Here is a 19,601-nt window from a genome sequence, read left to right on the forward strand (position 1 = left end):
TCTATGTCCATATATGCATTTATGGCCTGTAGGTTTCATGTTCATCATGTGTTTGACGAAATGATTGTCATGGTTAGATCGGGTTAGGTCAAGTTCTTGAGTTACTTTTGTGTTAAAGGCTTTGTCTATGTGTCATACATCATTCTAGAAAGTTTCATCAAGTTCTAGGCAGAGGTCTGGATCCTAGCCCTACAAAAGTGTCTTATATATCGTGGTCATTGGCATAAAACTGCCTGAAAAAGTTTGCAGTCGCTAGGAAGCAAGCTTGCGAGAGAAAATGAAGGGTTATAGTTGCTTGAGGGATTTTTCATGGTAGCGACTGCAGGTCTAATTCATTGATAAAGAAATTTAACTCATGGGTTGGACACCTGGAGTGGTTAATTAGTTCCTGGGGGTCCTGTAACACCTGAGGGAAGTCAGTAAGGTATAGGTTTGTTGACTCCATTTCCTTAAGGTCATATAGGAGGTTAAGTCTTGTTATAGTAGCCCTCAGCTCATGTTTACCCCAAGAAAGTCGATGAAAGTGGGTAGATATGGGAGGAGGCATTACATAGTGATACGAGAGCAGGTTTCACTCTCTTTGGGTGTTATCTGATACCACATAGTGGTATCAGATCATGGTTCAAAAACTTGGACCCGATGGCCTAGATGCATGTGGTTATGCATGCATTGTCATCGTTATGGTTGACATGCATGGGGTCATGGTATACAATTGTTATTATCATGCATATTGTTGATATATTGATATGATTATGATTATACATGTATAGTTCTAATGTGGACTAATTTAGGAGATAATATAAGCCTCCCATGAACGTCATTGAGGTATGATTTTAGTTATGGTATCTATTTGGTTTATCTGACATGGTAAACTTGCAGTAAAATTATAATCAAGGATGACGAGCAAAATGGTGGACTATAATTGACATGACTCACCCTACAGATTAGTTGGCCAACAAGGAGATGAGTACTCTCCAGATATAGCAGACACATTGAAGAGTTTGAGGGTAGAGATCAGAAGTTGCAAGGTAGATAATGATAGGTTGGTTGAGGCTAAGGAAAGACTTACAAGGGCTCATGAAAAGCATACAGAGGTCAATACAGTCATCCTTCAGAGTTTGTCAGACTTACAAAGATAGTGACAACTGGCGATTAATCAAGAACAAGAAGAGAAGACTAATGGAGCCTATGGTAGCAGGTCTTGGTCAGGATATAGGTTAGATAGATGGGACATAGTCAGACGTGGAATATCATTGGATACACCTGACAGGAGGACTGGTAAGTATGGATTTCATTCTAGTTCCTCGTCCAGGATACATCATCACCATCACAACCATCATCCTTATATGAGGAGTGAATAATTTCCTGAGGAGTTCAAGAAAGTCAAACAACGTACATTCAATGGAGAGATGAAGAAGTCAAATGATGCAGAGGCCTGATTGCTTGGGTTCAAGAAATTCTTATGATTGCATAACTATTCAGAGAACATGAAAGCCAAAATAGCCACCTTCAGTCTTAAAGGGAAAGTAGATATATGGTGGGAAGATGTGAAGAATTTCAAGGGAATTCAAGAAGAAGAGTTGATTTGGGATGAGTTTGAGAGACTCTTCAAGAAGAAGTACTTGTCTGAGAGGTATTATGATGAAAGAGCTAAGGAGTTTTATGAGCTGTAGATGGGTTCTATGAAAAATGATAAGTATACTAGTAGGTTCTTGGAGTTTTTGAGGTATGTTCCTTACCTAAAGGATGAGAAAGCAAAGATTAAAATATTTATCAGTGGGTTGCTAGCAACATATAGAGACCAGATTGAGTTTGACGAGCCACAGTTGTTGGAGGAAGCCTTCAAGAAACTTAAAAATTGTTATGAGTAGTCAAAGTGTAAAGCTGAGCCTAAGCATGACTTGAAAGGGAATGAGAAAGTTAAAGGGAAGTGGCCACCGAAGTGGGGAAGAACTCAAGATGCAAGTGAGAAAGAAAAGGTTTCTCCTTACAGGAAGTTCAATTCTATTGAGAAGGGACATGGTTCTCAGTCAGGAGAGCAGCAGAATAGAGGTGATGGTCAAAGATCATTGTAGTGTTGGATATGTGGCAAATATCATCACAAGACGGATTGTCCATTGTACCAAGGTGGCATGCCTCATATCTATAGTGCTCAGGAGGCATAGACAGTTAGGGATGTGGGCCATAACATTCCTCATATTTATGCAGATGTGGACAACGAGTAGGTAGATCACGAGGCATCCATTATTGAGATGGAACGCAAACTCTATGGTCAAGTTATTTTTATTTTGATTGACATTGGATCTAATTATAATTATGTTAACCATGACCTGGTGGATAAGTGTGGTTTGAGAAAAGATGTGCATGTAGAGTCTTGGTTGGTGGAGCTGGCTACAGGTACTAAGAAGAGAGTTCATCACTCGGTAAGAACTTGTGCATTTGAGTTGAATGGTATACCTATATCGGCACATCTAAATGTGCTTCCATTAGGGTCATATAGTATGCTTTTGGGTATGGATTGACTGTACCTTCACAGGACCAAAGTATATTGCTATGATAAGGATATTGAGTGCCTAAATGATAATGGGGAAAAGAGTTGGTTACAGTCCATATTTCTAATGACAAGGGTAAGGATGTTGAGGATGCAGAAATATTCGAGAGGTACCCTGTATTGCAGCAGTTTAAGTATGTATTTCTAGAAGAGATTGCAAATTTTCCTCCTCACAGGGAAGTGGACTTTTCTATTTAGTTAGTGCCAGGGCTAGCACCAACATCGAAGGAACCTTACAGGACGAGCACTCTAGAGTTATTAGAATTGAAGTTGCATTTGAAGGAAATGCTTGACAAGGGCTACATTAGGACAAGTGTATCGCCTTGGGGCGCACCAGTGTTGTTTGTGAAGAAGAAGGATGGTACTCTTGGATTGTGCATTGACTATAGGAAGCTGAACAAGGTAACCATCAAGAACAATTATCCATTGCCAAGGATTGATGACTTGTTTGACCAATTGAAGGGAGCAGTTGTGTTATCAATTATTGATTTGAGATTAGGATATCATTAGGTACACATTGAAGAAGAGGACATCTACAAGGCCGCTTTCTGGACCAGGTATGGGCATTATGAGTTTGTTGTAGTTCCTTTTGGTCTAACTAATGTTCCAACTACTTTTATGTGCTTGATGAATAGTGTGTTGCGTCCTTATCTGGAAAAGTTTGTTATTGTATTCATTGATGATATATTGATACATTCTAAGAACGAGGAAGAGAATGTCGTACACTTAGCATCAATATTGAGATTGCTAAGAGAGAATTAGCTATATGCCAAGCTTAGTAAATGCAGTTTCTTTCAGACAAAGGTACATTACTTGGGACATGTTGTTTCCAAGAAAGGCATAACAGTGGACCCGGAAAAGATAAGGGCTATCATGGAGTGTGTAACACCTCCTCCCACATTTACCCAAGTTAACCAGTTCACTGGGGTAAACATGTGAGGAGAGGCTACTATGATGTGATTCAACTCCCAATACACAGATAAGGAAGTGGAACTGACAAAAAAAAAACCATTTTGACCTTCCACACATGCTACAAAATATTCAGGAGCCAACCAACCTTTCCAGGTGACCAACCCCTGAGATAACTTGACATTTCACTGATATGGACCCTCAGTCGCTCCCATGACAATCCATGCATGCGACTGAGGCCTTCCAGGATCTCCCATAGCAAGGCATGCCAGCGACTGTGGACTTTTTCAGCTAAATCTGAGCCTGTGACCCCAGATTTTGTGCCACTTTTTCAGGGCCAGGACTCAGGCCACTGCCCAAAACTTTGTGAAACTTTTAGAAATGATAAATAACAATGGAATAAGGCTACTAATGCAAAAATTGGTACATTTACTTGATCTGACCCCTACTAGCCATGACAGACATTTCGTCAAACATGTCACTAATATGTAATCAATAGGTCATAACAACATATCTGAGCATAGGGGTCTCATAATTATATGAGATTTGTAAAGAAGCATTGTTTCTCTACCACAATAGTTGCATTATCATCTATTATGTCATATATTCGTTGTACATTCCTTTGCAAATCAAAACACAATGAGAGCTATACATCAAGTCTATCATAAAGCATACTCATAACCAACATATAACCAACATAAATAACAAGGATGTAACAACCATAAGAATCACATATGAACCAATACATTTACACATGAAATACCAAGGAGAAGGAGCTCTTATTAATGAATGCATAAGCCTGTGAAAATTCTAGAACAAGAATCCCTATTGTAGTAAACTAATGTTACTTCTCCTACTTGTTAATCCATACAAGTTATTTACAGTTTCCATGGTAAATATCAAAGTAAATACAATTATAGTCTTCACTTAATTAAATTATAAGCGGAAACAAGAGATTGAGCAAGAAATAAAATACAACACAAATGGACACATTTATTTTTGGACAAATGTACCCGGAAAAAACCCAATGCGGGAAAACCATTGCAACAACTCTGAGGGTTTATTATTATTAAGCAGTAGTTCTGAATACAACTCTGGATGCCATTCCGACAATCCAATTATAGAGAAAAAGACGCTGGTAGAAAACTTAGTGAGATTACCCCACTTCACCTAGCGATTCCCGGCTGATCCGGTTGTTGAACTGACTATCCCCGACTACAACTGTGTGGGCCTACGTGGAGCACTTCGAGGCTCTGTGCTGGGTCTCCTTGCCTCCTGGAGCTTTGACATCAACCCTCCCAGCTGATCCGACAACTCCCTGGAAAATTTCGGACTTCTTCTTGAAGGCAACTATGCCTCTGCATTGGCCTTTCTGGCTCTGTGTCAAGCACTACGTGGGCCCTCCTAGCCTAACTTCAATCCTCCCTGGGTCTGCACTGCCTCCACTGGTTCTTCTCTGCTTCTCTGCTGAGTATTCGAGGTTCCGAAGAAGATCCCCCAACCCAACTATCCTTGTCCGTCAACTGCAAGAAATCTCCTCAATCGAATTTCCTCCTGAGAAATTCTCACTTCATAAACTCAATCTCTTAATCTCTCTCAGTGTATTTTCCAAATGACCCTCAAGCCCCTTCTCATATCTTTCTGTTGGACAACCAACGACCTAGATTAACTCTTAATCAAAGGCTCATATCGTTTTGGCTTGATCTCCATCTTCTTTTAGAAGTTACACCCACAATTAGATTAATACCCATTAATATTTTAATTTTCCTAAGTTTAGACTTAGGAACTCTAATAAAAATATTAATTATTTTAATAAAATCGTTTCTGGGTGGAATTTCCCAAAATGCTTTTTGGGTTCTTTGGAATACATGTTCCGAAGCCTCCCTTCAAAATTTGAGGCCTAGAGCACATCCAATGCTACCCTAAATCAACACTCCCTCTTAACGAGGAATGTGCTCTAACAATATACTATTGCTGCATACTACTCTGACTCGGAAGCATCATCCTCTGCGTTGCTGATGTTTGATAGGTTTTCCACCAACTACTGCATTGCTGCTACAACTATATTGCTACCTTTAACACTACTACTACCAATGCTACATCTGTACTACAACTCCCTCTCAAATGTTGCATCTGCTATGCTGCTAGCACTGCCACTGCTAACACTGCATCTGTACTGCAACTCAGTTGTTGAGAGAAGCAATTGAAAAACATCCAAAATTACTGAACTAACTATGTTCAGTATGATACCACGTGAATGCTAGAACTGACTGTTGCTAGTCTTTGCGATGACCCTCTGAATCTACTGCGTTGTCGCTGACCTCTGCTTTGTGCCATTTGCATTGTTTTCAACTCTGCTCTGTGCTGCTCAAACTCTGGCACTCCTAGCCACTACAACTATCTCCCCGACTCTCCTCGACACCATCTGACACTAGTCCATCCTGCTACTCTTGATCTAGGCTCCCGTAGCAAGGTATTGATCCGAGAGGTGGACTCCCCAAGGATCCTGCCTATCTGTAGCTCTTTCGAACTACAACTCCAAATCATCCCACCTCCCTCCTGGATGTATCTCGGCTGACATGGAAAACTCATCCTCTTCTATCTTCAAGGTTTCAACCTTAGGATCGTGCTTCTCATCCTTATCCTTTCTCTTCAAAAGACATTGGGATGCATAGTGGCCCATCTCGCCACATCTGAAACAATCCACCTTGGAGATGCCCTTATTTCGTCTTTGTTGTCCCTGTTTCCCCTTCGATGCAAGGAATGCATTATCCTCCTCCTCCTTGGGCTTCGACCCACTATTTCTGCTGCTTTTGTCAAGTTTTACCTTGACTAGGTTTCTCCTTGACTCCTCTTTTTTTAGATCTGCCCACATTTCATCCCAATTAGGCAATGCCACTCTACCCAAGATACTTTGGAAAAAGACTTGCCACTCATCTGAGACGGAATTAAGGGCCATTCTAACCAACTCTGAATCTTGAGGTGTATGCCCCACAATAGAAAACTCATCACGGGTTTCCTTCAACCTCGTGAGGAATGGATCCACATACTCTCCCTTCTGCATTTGAGTAAATCTCAACTTCTGCTCCAAGTACATCTTCCACTGCTCGAAAGATCCCTGATATATCGTGGCCAAGGCATCCCACATCACCTTAGTAGTCCCTTTGCTAGCAACGTGACATATAACGTGATCCTTGACTCCATCAAGGATCATTCTCTTCACCTTCACCATATCAACTTTGTACTTCTTCAGTGGATTTTCATCCGCAGGTTCAACCACCATGTTGTCGGCATATGTCTTGAGGGCATGCTTATCTAGAAGGAAAGACATTCTAGCCTTCCAAATGACATAGTTGGATGCTCTTTCCAACCTGTCCTGATCCCTCAAGCCACTGGTTGCCATATCTACCAAAAATGTCAAAAATTCCCTCTCTGCTTCTCACTGCTGTTGCTCAGCCAATGAGAAAATGAACTTCTCGGTGGGAAGTCTGCTGAGGAAAAGTTCCCTCAAAGTGCTTCTCTTCTTTCTTCTGACGTTTTTCAACCCAACAATCTGCCTACTGAAAATCTGTGTCCCACCATCTCTCTTACGATGAGGCTTCAACACTTCTCCCTCTGCCCCTACAAAAATTTGAACTGGAAGTGCTTCTCTTCGTCGGCTCACTCGGAGAGAGACTGCCTCGAAAATCTGCACTCCCAGCTTGGAACTGCGTCAGCCCTCTGGGGGTTTCGAACTGCTGCCTCCTGCAACTTTTTTGAACTCCCTCTTCTACTCAACACTATATCTACCGGCTCTGCTCTTCTTGCTTCACCTGCAACTCTGATACCATGTGAAAATTCTAGAACAAGAATCCCTACTGCTGCAAACTGATGTCACTTCTCCTACTTGTTAATCCATACAAGTTATTTACAGTTCCATGGTAAATATCAAAGTAAATACCACTGCAGCCTTCACTTAATTAAATTATAAGCAGAAACAAGAGACTGAGCAAGAAAGAAAATACAACACAAATTGACACCGTTATTTTTGGATAAATGTCCTCAGAAAAGCCCAATGTGGGAAAATCGGTGCAACAACTCCGAGGGTTTATTATTATTAAGCAGTAGTTATGAATACAACTCTAGATGCCCTTCTGGAAATCCAGTTACAGAGAAAAAGACACTGGCAGAAAACTTATTGAGATTACCTCACTTCACTTGGAAATTCCTGGATGCTTTGGGAGCTAAAATGACCATGCCTAGCTACAACTGCGTCACCCCTTTGCAGTAATTGCGTGGGCCTGCATGGAGCACTCTGAGGTTATGCATCAGCTCTGTGCTGGGTCTCCTTACCTCCTAGAGCTATGATGTCAACCCTCCAAGCTGATCTGGCAGCTCCCTGGCAAATTTCAGACTTCTGTTGGAAGGCAGCTCTGCCTCTGCGCTGGCCCTTTTGACTCTATGTCAAGCACTGCATGGGCCCTCCTGGCCAAATTTAAGTCCTCCCTGGGTCTGTGGTGCCTCCATTGGTGCTTTTTTGCCTCTCTGCTGAGTATTCGAGGTTCCGGAGAAGATCCTCCAACCCAACTATCCCTGCCCCTCAACTGCAAGAAATCGCCTCAATCGAATTCCCTCCTAAGAACTTCTCACTTCAGAAATTCGATCTCTTGATCTCTCTCGGTGTATTTTCCAAATGACCATCAAGTCCCTTCTTATATAGTTTTTTTGGACAACCAACGACCTAGATTAACTCCTAATCAAAGGCTCATATCGTTTTGGCTTGATATCTGTCTTCTTCTAGAAGTTACACCCACAATTAGATTAATACCCATTACTATTTAATTTTCCTAAGTTCAGACTTAGGAACTCCATTAAAAATATTAATTATTTTAATAAAATAATTTATGGGTGGAATTTCCCAAAATGATTTCTGGGTTCTTTGGAATACATGTGCCCAAACCTCCTTGCAAAATTTGAGGCCTAGAGCACATCCGCTGCTACCTGAAATCAACAAAGCCAACCAGTTATGAGACTTCCACGAACCACCTGACCATAGATGGGTTGAACCAATTATTTCTTTCAACGAATCACCCCTGTGCCATATTCCAAGCATGAATATTGGACTTACAAAAAACCCAACCAAGGTTTTCTTAGGCCAAACCACCTCAACCCTCATCAATAGAACCAGGCTTTACCGCAATCCCCACCGGATCACTAGGCCCTAAATAAGCATGGATGCCTCCAGATATCTGATCAGGAGCTCAAAATTTGCCAAAAGATCAAAGTGTCAGAATCTTGATAAGCTTAGCTTCAGATCGAAGAGCTCATTATTCTGAATCCAATGGTGCAAATGACACTCAAATCCGAGCTCGTATGTAGGAGTTAGAGCAAGTCAAAGTTCAGGTTTGACTTGTCTAGGTGGCAAGATTGAATGAAATGTCAAAGGTTCCAGCGAATCGGGAGGTGCCAAGTGGTAGGCTACCGTTGGCCCCTACATATTGTATATCGAAGCAAAAGGCAGGTCGACATTAAAGAATCGATCCTCAACAGTGCCGATTTGCGATATCGCATATCAGAGGTATTACAGAATTGGCCTCAACGCAGATAGGGTTGCGATGCGATCACAATCACATATCGCTTAATGTTATGGTAATCGGCCCCCAGAGCAGTTAGGGTTGTGATGCGATATCACATATCACAATTGCACAGTCGAATTGCGATTTGCAATAATCACATATCACACCATTAACCCGCCGATATATATTGTTACTAAGGTTATCCGCTGATTACGATGAGCAATAAGTCCCGGATGTGATGCGACTTTAGATTCCAGTTTATAACCCCGACAGATCCGTTGTTATCGCAGTGTATGGAATTTGATATCCACCAATGGAAAGTGTTGATTGTGATAGGACTACTGGATGTGATATGTTATATGTTGTGTTTCATAATGCCGACAGATCCATGTTTCACAGAGTGCCTGGTGTTTGGGCTTAGGGTTTTTCCACCGATTACAATATCCGACAAGGTGTGAAACTGTCGTCTTTACCACCGGAAAATCCACTTTGCATGTGAACACTCGGCCCTTAACCATGATATAGGCAAGAAAGATGGCGGGATCACCAATTTCGGCAGAACTACCAGAATTAGCTCTGGATAATGAATTTATCTAGCAGTAAGCTAGATTTGGAGGAGAAAATTGTGGAAAGACTGATAGAAGTCATAACTAAGGAAATTTTCGACCAAATGGGATGAAAAAAGAGGCTAGATAGCCATTTTTGGGCATTCTAAACTGATTGGAATAGGTTTTAGGATCAGAGGAACACTTTTGGATAGGTCGTTTGCAAAGTGAAGCTTATGGGTGCTCTGGTCAACCAAAGTGTTGATTCATTTATGGAGGAGTATGAAGATGGAGATGACCTTGCAGGGGTCTTCCAACTTCCATGTGCTTTCTACAATAGCCATTAGAGTAGTGTTGTAGATATATTTCTTCTTTGCTCTATATGTGTATGGAGAAAGAGACTTGTTTAAGTACTTCAAGTGGATTGTAGTACTGTCTATGCTCTTGGAAGTTGGAGTATGGGGTCTTGATTTGAGAGCCCTTAGCTTGCTGATTGTTTCATGACTAACTGTAGGTTGTCATGTGTTTAGAGTGAGAGTTCTTTGCAGAAGAATGTTTCCTTGAAGGGGAAACTAGCCACTCTTTTTGTCATCACACTTATGTATTCTTATTACTGAAGAATTTTGAGCATGATGAGAAGGGGTCATGCCTTTAGAGCTGATCCAAGGAGATGTAGCTCAGGAGGGGTGGACTCCTTTAACAATGGCTTGTGTATTACTGTTGGATGCATGTTTCCATTCAATGTTTTTATTTTATGTTTTCTTCATGAAACTGACTTAAGTAAAATTCATGTTTTTACTTGCTATTTTGGAGTACAAACCTCAAGCACATTTTTATATTCTGAATGGGGAATTAGCACAACATTACTAATTTGCTCCATTTCAGATCAATATCTCCGCCTAAACCATGAGGAATTTGTCTATCTCAACCTATCCTGTTTACAGTGTATCCCACCATTAGGAATCAAGGGAGTCCTAGGCCTACGAGGTCACTACCCTCTGGGCTTTACATGTATCCCGCCATTACCGGTCAAGGGATTCCTTGACCCAATCAAGGGTATTCACCACTGAGCTTTACCATGTATCTCTCCATTCACTGGTCAAGGTATTCCTAGGCTCATTCGAGGTGTTCACAACCAGGCTTTACTGTGTATCCCATCCCGAGATTCCTAGGCCTTGTGAATAATCCTGAGACCAGCCCACTCAGCTTCGCATCCATCCAACAATGCAACTCAACCAAATACAAGAGAAACCACCACACCATGGCTATCTAGAAATGGCAAGGCAATGCTTAAGAACACTGTCACACCTGGCAAAACCCATGCCAATGACAACAAGAGAACCAAGAACACACATGCATGTACCATGCATGCCACATCTAGCAAGGAAATCACACATGCAAATCGATACATGCAAGTAATCTTGTTGTAGTTGCTTGATATTTCTCTTCCTTGCTTGATCTTTTCTTCCTTTTGCCTTCTTTTTCCTTCCTTTGCTTTGCTTGGTCCAATGCTAGAATGCTCCAAGAATGCTCTCAGTATCCAAGAGTGAGAGAGAGCTCCAAAACTGAACTGGAAAAAGGTACCAACTGATCCTTAGAATCCTTTTTATTAATGAGGCCTCTATTTTCTTCAATTTTCCATTATTTTCACTCATTTTCCTCCTCACATGCAACTTGTGACCTTTCACCTTCCTTTTCTCCTAATTTCCATTATTTTCATAAATAAAACGTCAATTAATGCCCCATGCCTTCCCAAAGCCTTTGCCATTTCCTTTGTCAATTTCCTTAGCCATAATAAACCAAATGAACACCCACACTAGGATGTTTGGCCCAACATTCAAATTAGAATAAGTGTCCCATGACCTTGGTTATTATTTTGCCTTTATTAACTTTATTACATGGAATTTTGATGAGGGCTATTAAGAGTGAGAAGCTCCTAAGAATGTGGATGAGGTCAGATCATTCATGGGGCTATCAGGTTACTTAAGGAGGTTCATTAGGAAATTCTCACAAATTGCATATCATATTACATCATTGGAGAGGAAATGAAATAAATTTGAATGAATAGAGGAATGTGCAACAAGTTTTGAGCAGTTGAAGCAATTGTTGACAAATGCTCCAGTGTTAAAGATTGCAAATCCAGAGAAATAGTTCGTGGTGTCCATGGATGCTTGCAAGAGGGGACTTGGTGGATTCCTGATGTAGGAGGGACAAGTGTTGTTCTATGAGTCAATGAAACTGAATGAGCACGAGCATAATTATGTTACCCATGACTTTGAGTTTGTAGCGATCATTCATGCATTTAAGATGTGGAGGCACTATATTCTTAACAGGAGGTTTGTATTGATGAGTGATCACAATGGGTTGAGGTACTTGTTTGACCAACTGAATCTGAATTCCAGACAAGATGGATGGTTGGCCACCCTTAGTGATTTTTACTTTGAGATCAAATACATTAAAGGAAATGAGAACAGGGTTGCAAATGCACTCAGTAGGAGAGTGCAGGTAAATCATGTTGCAACTATGAGTTCTTATGGGATAGATTTACAAGATCAGATCTTACAGGAAGGACAACCAGTTGACATGTACCAATAACTTAGGAACAAGTTATAACAGGGTACAGGTGATCAAGATGTCTACTATCGTCTCATAGTAGATGGGTTGGTCAGATTTAGGGACAAGATCTATGTGCCAGATGACTGTGAGCTCAAGAAGTTTATCTTGAGGGAGTTTAATGTCAAACCATATTAAGGTCACCCAGGATATTAGAAGACGTTGACAACTGTGAAGAAGTTCTAATATTGGCTAAATTTGAAGAAGGAAGTGGCAGAGTTTGTTGCTAGATATTTGGATTATCGGCAAGTGAAAACTAAGTGTAAGCACCCAGCTAGTTTTTTGTAACCTATTTTGATTGCAGAGTGAAAATGGGAAGTCGATTTAATTACAAGTTTGCAGAGGAAATCAAAGAAACATGATTATGTTATGGTTTTGGTTGAAAGATTGAGCAAGGTAGCACACTTCATTCGAGTGAAGTCTACTTATTCAGCTAGTGAGGTAGGACAGGTCTTCATCAAGGAGAGAATGAGGCTTCATGATGTTTCGAAGAAGATTGTGTTAGACATATATGCTAAGCTCACTTCCAGTTTTTGGAAGGATTTATTTGCAGGTTTGGGTACATAGTTGGCCTTCAACACAACTTATCATCCACAGATAGATGGACAAATAGAGAGAGTCAACAAGATTTTGGAGGATATCATGAGAACGTATGTGATGCATCAACAACAGAAGTGGGAGGAGTATATTCCACTAGTCGAGTTTGCTTACAATAATGTTTATCAGGAGTCACTAAGGATGAGTCTATTTGAGGCACTCTATGGGTGGAGTTGTAACACTCCCAGAAGCTAGAGTGATCCAGTGAATAAGGTACATATAGGACCAGACATGTTGGCAGAGATGGAACAAGAAATGCAGGTTATAAAGAAGAATCTAAAGGCAACACATGATAGGAAGAAGAGTTATGCAAACCAGCACAAGGAATTTAAGGAGTTTCAGGTTGGGGAGCATGTGTACATGCGCATCAAGCCCAAGAAGGGCACCTTGAGGATTGGATCATGTGCCAAGTTGACACCTCGGTATTACAGGCCTTTCGATATCCTTGGTAGGATTGGACCAGTGGCCTACAGACTTGCACTGTCTTCGACAGTGAAAGTCCATGTAGTTTTCCATGTTTCATTACTTAAAAGATATGTAAATGATGTTGATCATGTTACTGATTGGTTTGTATTGCAGGTGGAGCCAGAAGAAGAATTCCAGCTGGAACCTCAGTGCATATTGTAGTGGAAATAGCTCATGCTCCGAAACAAAGCAATCGAGCAAGTTAGAGTACAGTGGAAGCATTTTGGGCCCGAAGAAGCTACATGGGAGATGGTTGATCAGATGCGGGCTATGTATCCTTCATTCTTTTCTGGTGGAGGCAAATTATTTTTTGGTATATGTACATATTTATGTATGGTTTATATGGTAAATACCGGAATGAGCTATGTTATAAAGCTTCAATAAGTGGTATGGTTTTCATGTTGTCATGTTTGTCATGATGGATTTTCTTTTGATCAAGTTGTTCATTGTAAGTACTGCAACAAGCTGGGTTATAAAGCTACATGGGCATTATGTTTTGGTTTTTCAGCGGTTTTGCTAGTTGTAGGTGTCATAGATCACCGAGGATGATGTTCCCCTAAAGGGGAGGGGTCTGTAACAACCTTGGGTTAAAAGTTCATGTAATAAAGTTAATAAAGGCAAAATAAGACCAAGGTCATAGGACATGTATTCCAAGCTCAATGTTGGGAAACGTATCCTAATGGGCATCACTTGTTGTTTACTATGGCTAAGGGGAAATTGGCAAAGGAAATGACAAAGGCTTTGTAAAGGAAATAAGGCATTATTGACATTTATTTTATGAAAATAAAGGAAAATAGGAGAAAAGGGAGGTGAAAGGTCACAGGTTGCATGTGAGGAGGAAAATGAAGAAAATAGAGGCCTCAATGATAAAAAGGATTTTGAGGATCAGTTCACAGCTTTTGCTGGTTTATCCTTTTGTCAGTTCAGATTTGGAATTAGTCTGAGAGAGGAGAAGAAAAACAAGCAAGCAAAGGAAGGACAAGGAAAACAAAGGAAAACAAAGATCAAGGAAGGAAAGGTTGGATCAAGCAGCTTCAACAAGAATACTTGTAGGTAATGCTGAAAATGCAACAAGATGATGGAGCTTAGTGAAAAGAAGTCGCCTTCACTAAGTGGGCCCGCAGGCTATTTTTGGCGCAAAGACTATTTTTAGACTATGTCTATTTTTAGACATATGGATCATGGTCTATGAGTTGCAGGATGCTATTTATGGATGATTGGTCATGTTGGTAAAAATAGATGGACCTCTATTTTTAGACATATGGGTGGAGTCTATTTTTAGACTGCCAGTCTAAAAATAGAACAATCGAATATTATTAGCTCTTAATAATATTTGGACTATAAACATTATCTTATCCTCTTGCAGCACTTCACTTCGAGCTACGGATGTGGCACATGCAACTACCAGAAGGAAATATGCTTTTCGTATGGGTTAGTTGAGCTATTGCATGATGGACTTCAGTTAGAACTCAAGTGATTGAGTTTGGTGGAGTTGATTGAGGAGTTGATGGAGTTGTGTTTAGTTTGACTTAGTTGAACTAGTTGTATTTAGTCTAACTGCCAAATACACTAGTGATGAGTGATGTGAATTAATTATTAATTAATTCACTAATTATTAACTCATAAATCAACTAAAGAATACATCAGTTAACTCAGTGCATGGACAGTTTAGTGGAGACAAGTGTTAGAGGTGGGTGAAAGGGTGAGACTACTATCAGTTGTGACTATAGCTGTTGATGAGCCCCAATTTTGGTACAATTTGGGCTCATTTTTGGCCTATTTTGCTTGCTCAAACCATTCATTTTTATTGTTTATGCATACACTTCTTAGTTTATTCATGTTGTTTGTAGGAGAAAGGATAGGCACTTTATCTACGTAGCTAATGCATTGTGATTCCAGGTTTTGGCATTAAAAGGGAGCAAAAGACAACGAAAAGGTGGCAAGGAGACAACGAGTTGGCATTGCTGACGTAAGGAGAGGTTGTCCACGGTCTTGGGGGAAATTCCTCGTGATCCTCACCAAGAACTCCGAGCCCCACTCCATCCTCCCTCCGAGCTTAATACACGGCCAACTGTTCTACAGGAACAGCAGTTCAAAACTGCTCTACAGGAAACAGCATTTATGATCATCCTACAGGATCAGCAGTTAAACTATAGATTGAACAGCCGAGCTCCTAGAATCATGGATACTTGTTGGAGCATCGTTTTGTATAAGTATAGAGGCCTTAGCCTTGGTTAGGTTGTTGAAACTCTTGTATTGCTATTGTCATTTTGGAGCACAGCTCAAGTTTTGTTCTCTTTTGTAAGCCAATTTGGCATGTTATCAGATTATGAATAAAGAAGGCCACTTTTGAGTTAGTTCTGAGTTTTCTCAAGGAGCTATAGCTCTCAGGTTAGGGCCCAACCTGAGAGCCATAGACCTCCTCAGTGTTGTAATGCATTTACCATTAGTTCCAGCACTTGAGTTTGTTTAGTTTCCTATGCAATTCGGATTTCCAGCTTGTTAGTTTAATTGTTTTCATTAGCATAGATAGGACTGGTATGATGCTTTGCTTTCAGTATTCAAGTTTGATAGGTTGGTAGAATAAATCTCTTGGAGCTCCAACAAAAACAGGTTGTAAAGGTTCACTGCCATCTCACTGTTTGGGATTGGGGTGTAGACCATGATCAGCCACCAAAAAGAACAGCAGTCGTTTCATCTCCACGCAAGCTGCCACATGAACGTTTGTATTGAAGATCCATTCATACATTCTCGACATTGATCCATACTGCACTCTCACGCATTAGTTTCATTTCTTGTTTTCCATTTCGGATTTATAGGTTTCATGGCATAATAGGTTAATGAATTTCTTGTTTTGATGCACAGGTCATTTGTTTCATTTACACTGCTCTTTCTCAAGCCACTTCCTTCGTCGTTTTCTCCATCCACCTGCAAGTTCTATTCACCTTCTATCTCACTCACTTGCCCTCCAACTCTCTCATTTCACGTACAGCTCCATCTCCTTCACTCTCGTTGATTCCACCTTTCCAAAACATCAACCCATTGCATGCACCCTTCCTTCGTCTGACTTTCCATTTCCTGAGACATCATCAGGTCCATCTCCATCTCCCTTAGCCTCCCACACCACTCCAACACTCCATCAACTCCTAAAAACCTCCACGGCCAATCATCCTGTGGATGTGCACAGCCATCCTGTAGAAAACAGAGTATCCTGTAGGATCCCCTGCAGCCTCCCTGTAGGAGGCCACTCACTTCGTTGCCGAGCTTCTGAATGTGAGGGACCTCTGTGGATGGGTGCTAAGGATCCCTAGGGACCTTTCCTAGCCTCCCCAACCTGTCCCACACTTTCCTTCCTTCTACATCCCACCTGCACAATCAAACCCTAATTAGGCCAAGTTCACACTCATTCCACACACCTAAAGGAAAAACACAAAAACACATTTCTCATGATGCAAGTAGCTTAGACCCATGCATTTACACTTGTTAGAGGTAATGACAGCATTCATAAGAGTTGCATCCACATTCTTTGCATTATAGAGGATAGACTAGTTAAATTAGGGTTTCATAGATTCACATGCTTTAAATTGCTTTTGATTCAGTTTGTCAAGTAGAGTAGCCTTCCTTTGAGTTAGCTTTCGTCCATCATTGATAAAGCTTCTTCTGTGAGCCTATAGAAGTTGGCTTAAGCCCTAGCGGACTTGTGCCAGCTGACCAAGTGACAGCTGCGACAAGGGCTAGTACTTGTGCATACAGCACCGTCGCTTCCAAGTTTGTACGAACTACCGGGTTGATAAAATTAAGAGACAGGAAGCGCCAGGAGTTGTAGCATTATTGCTACAATACTGGAGCTCACCATCTTTTTGGCGCCGTTGTCGAGGAAGCGTCAGAGTATTAGTAATTGTTGCTTTTCTTCTACTTTCGTACTCTTACTTCTGCTTAGTAGTTTATTTCATTTCCATTCTGCAAAAGTAGCTTAGTATTTCCTGCTTTCATAGCTTAGCATTTCCTGCTTTCATAGCTTAGCATTTCCTGCTTTCATAGCTTAGCATCTCCTGCTTTCATAGATTAGACTTTCGATTCTGCAAGTGTAGATTAGAATTTCAATTTTGCAATCAATCTGTTTCATTTTTGCAGGTGCACAGAGAAAAACAAAAGCAATCAAAAAAGAGAATTCTTTTCCATTTCATGCCTCGTAGGAACCGAGATAGATCAGGCAAATTCCTACCAAACACCCCCACCACATCACTTAGTCACCCTTCACTCTTCGGTGGTGACAGTGATTCAGAGGAAACTATAGGTGAACATCCCAAGACATACCGAAATCCTATAGAAGAAGAAGAGTTAGAGACCACTCCACCTAAAGCTATGGCTGACAATAGAGAGGATGAGAGGATAGAAGGAGCTTTCCCCATCCGAGAGACCAATGGTGAGATGAAAATGAAAAACATTAGCCCCTCTGCTTTGCCTCACTTCCATGGAATGACCACTGAGGATCCTGATACCTTCCTATTTGAGTTTGCTGTCCTCTGTAGGACCTATGACTATACTGAGGATGAACAAAAGCTAAAACTTTTCCCTTCTACTCTCAAGGATGCAGCACTACGCTAGTTCATGGGTTTGCCTGGGAATAGTATCACCACATGGGCTCAGATGCAGCAAGCCTTCAACACCAAGTACCGGGATTATTGTAGGTCCAAGGAAACAAAGGGGGAAATCTTTCAGATGACCATGGGAAACGATGAATCTTTAGAGGACTATGAGGAAAGGTTCCAACTCAGTTACAAGCGGGCCAGGTGCACACTTGACCCTGAATCCCTTAAGTTGGTTCTGCTCCGAGGAGTACCTGAAGATCTCTTAGATACCCTTCACATGTTAGCTGGGGGGGACATTTACCAACTGCCTTATGAGGACATCAAAACTGTGTTTAGAAATCATTCTAGGGCAGCTAGGAAACGAGGTAGAGGAAACCTCCTCTCCACTGGTGTCCCTTTCTCCAAACATGAGTTTACAAACCAATTAGAAGATCTTAAGAGTGAGGTGAGACATACCATCGCCATGCAGCTGGACACATTCAGGATCCAGCAAAAGAAAGAAGAAGCTGAGAGAGCCCTGGCTGTCTTCTGCCCTAGGTGCACAAGAAGACATCCTAAGAACGAATGCCCATTGCATTCGGTTGAAGTGTGTTTCGTTTGTGAGGAGGACCACCCAACAAATCAGTGTCCAACCTTGCCTGGGTTTAAAGCCATGTACCAAGGAACTGAAGCCCCCACTGAACCTCTCTACTTCATCAACCAAAGGAGGCCTCAAGGATCTAGACCTTATCAGCAGGGGATGTAAGGGGCATCTCAAGCTTATTACAACCCCAACCACTTGACTCCCATGCCTTCCTGGGGTCCCCCTGCTCATCCTTCCTGGTCCATGCCTCCTCCATGGTCTTATCCACCTCAGTATCCTACTCAACCTACTTCTCATCCATATCACTCACATACCCAGTCGCAGCCTCAATGGACTGCTCCTCAGTCGGGGTGGAGGCCCCAATACAACACTCCTCCTGCCATTTTGCCTCCACCACCAGTTCAACCTCAGCCTTTACCTCCTGCTCCTCCAAGGCAACCTCAGATGCCTGCTCAACCGAACCCGAACCCCAACAATAGACAGGCTCAGCAGGTATATACTGGGGAGACCTCATGCCCTACCTATGCTGTGGAGATCCAGGAGATCAATCTTAGATCTGGAAAGACTCTTCCAGATCGCCAACCTCCTTCCCCAGAGGATGAGGAAAACCATCAGGAGAGTGAACCAAAGCCTACTCCACCCTTTCCTGAGAGACTAACAGCCACCACACAACCGAACCCAGAAGAAGATGAGCTTTTGGGTGAGCTCAAACAGTTGTGTGTAAAAATCCCACTTCTCCAAGCCATCAAGGATGTGCCAATATATAACAAGCTGATTAAGGAGAAGTGTTTCAAACACCCAGGCAGACGGAAGAAAGATGCCTCAACTATCAATGTCATAGGACAACTGTCTGACCTTATGCTAGGACAAGTCATCTGCCCAAAGTACCTAGATCCTGGAAGTCCTGTAGTAGATGTACACATCAATGGCACCATTATCCCCCACACCTTGATTGACCTGGGGGCAGCCATCAATGTGATGACCAGGGATACCATGCTTAAACTCAATCTCCAGGGTTCCTTGAGAAAGACCTCGACAGTACTGCAGTTAGCAGATCGCTCCACCGTGACTCCCGAAGGGATTGTGGAGGATGTCTTGGTCTCAATTGATTCTTGGGAATACCCTGCAGATTTCCTGGTCCTGCAACCAAAGGCCAAGCTTACTGGATATCCTCTCATCTTGGGAAGGCCT

Source organism: Pinus tabuliformis, chromosome 6 (genome assembly GCF_031772625.1).
Source record: "Pinus tabuliformis cultivar Carrire ecotype Pingquan chromosome 6, CPIR1, whole genome shotgun sequence".
Classification (NCBI taxonomy): Eukaryota; Viridiplantae; Streptophyta; class Pinopsida; order Pinales; family Pinaceae; genus Pinus; species Pinus tabuliformis.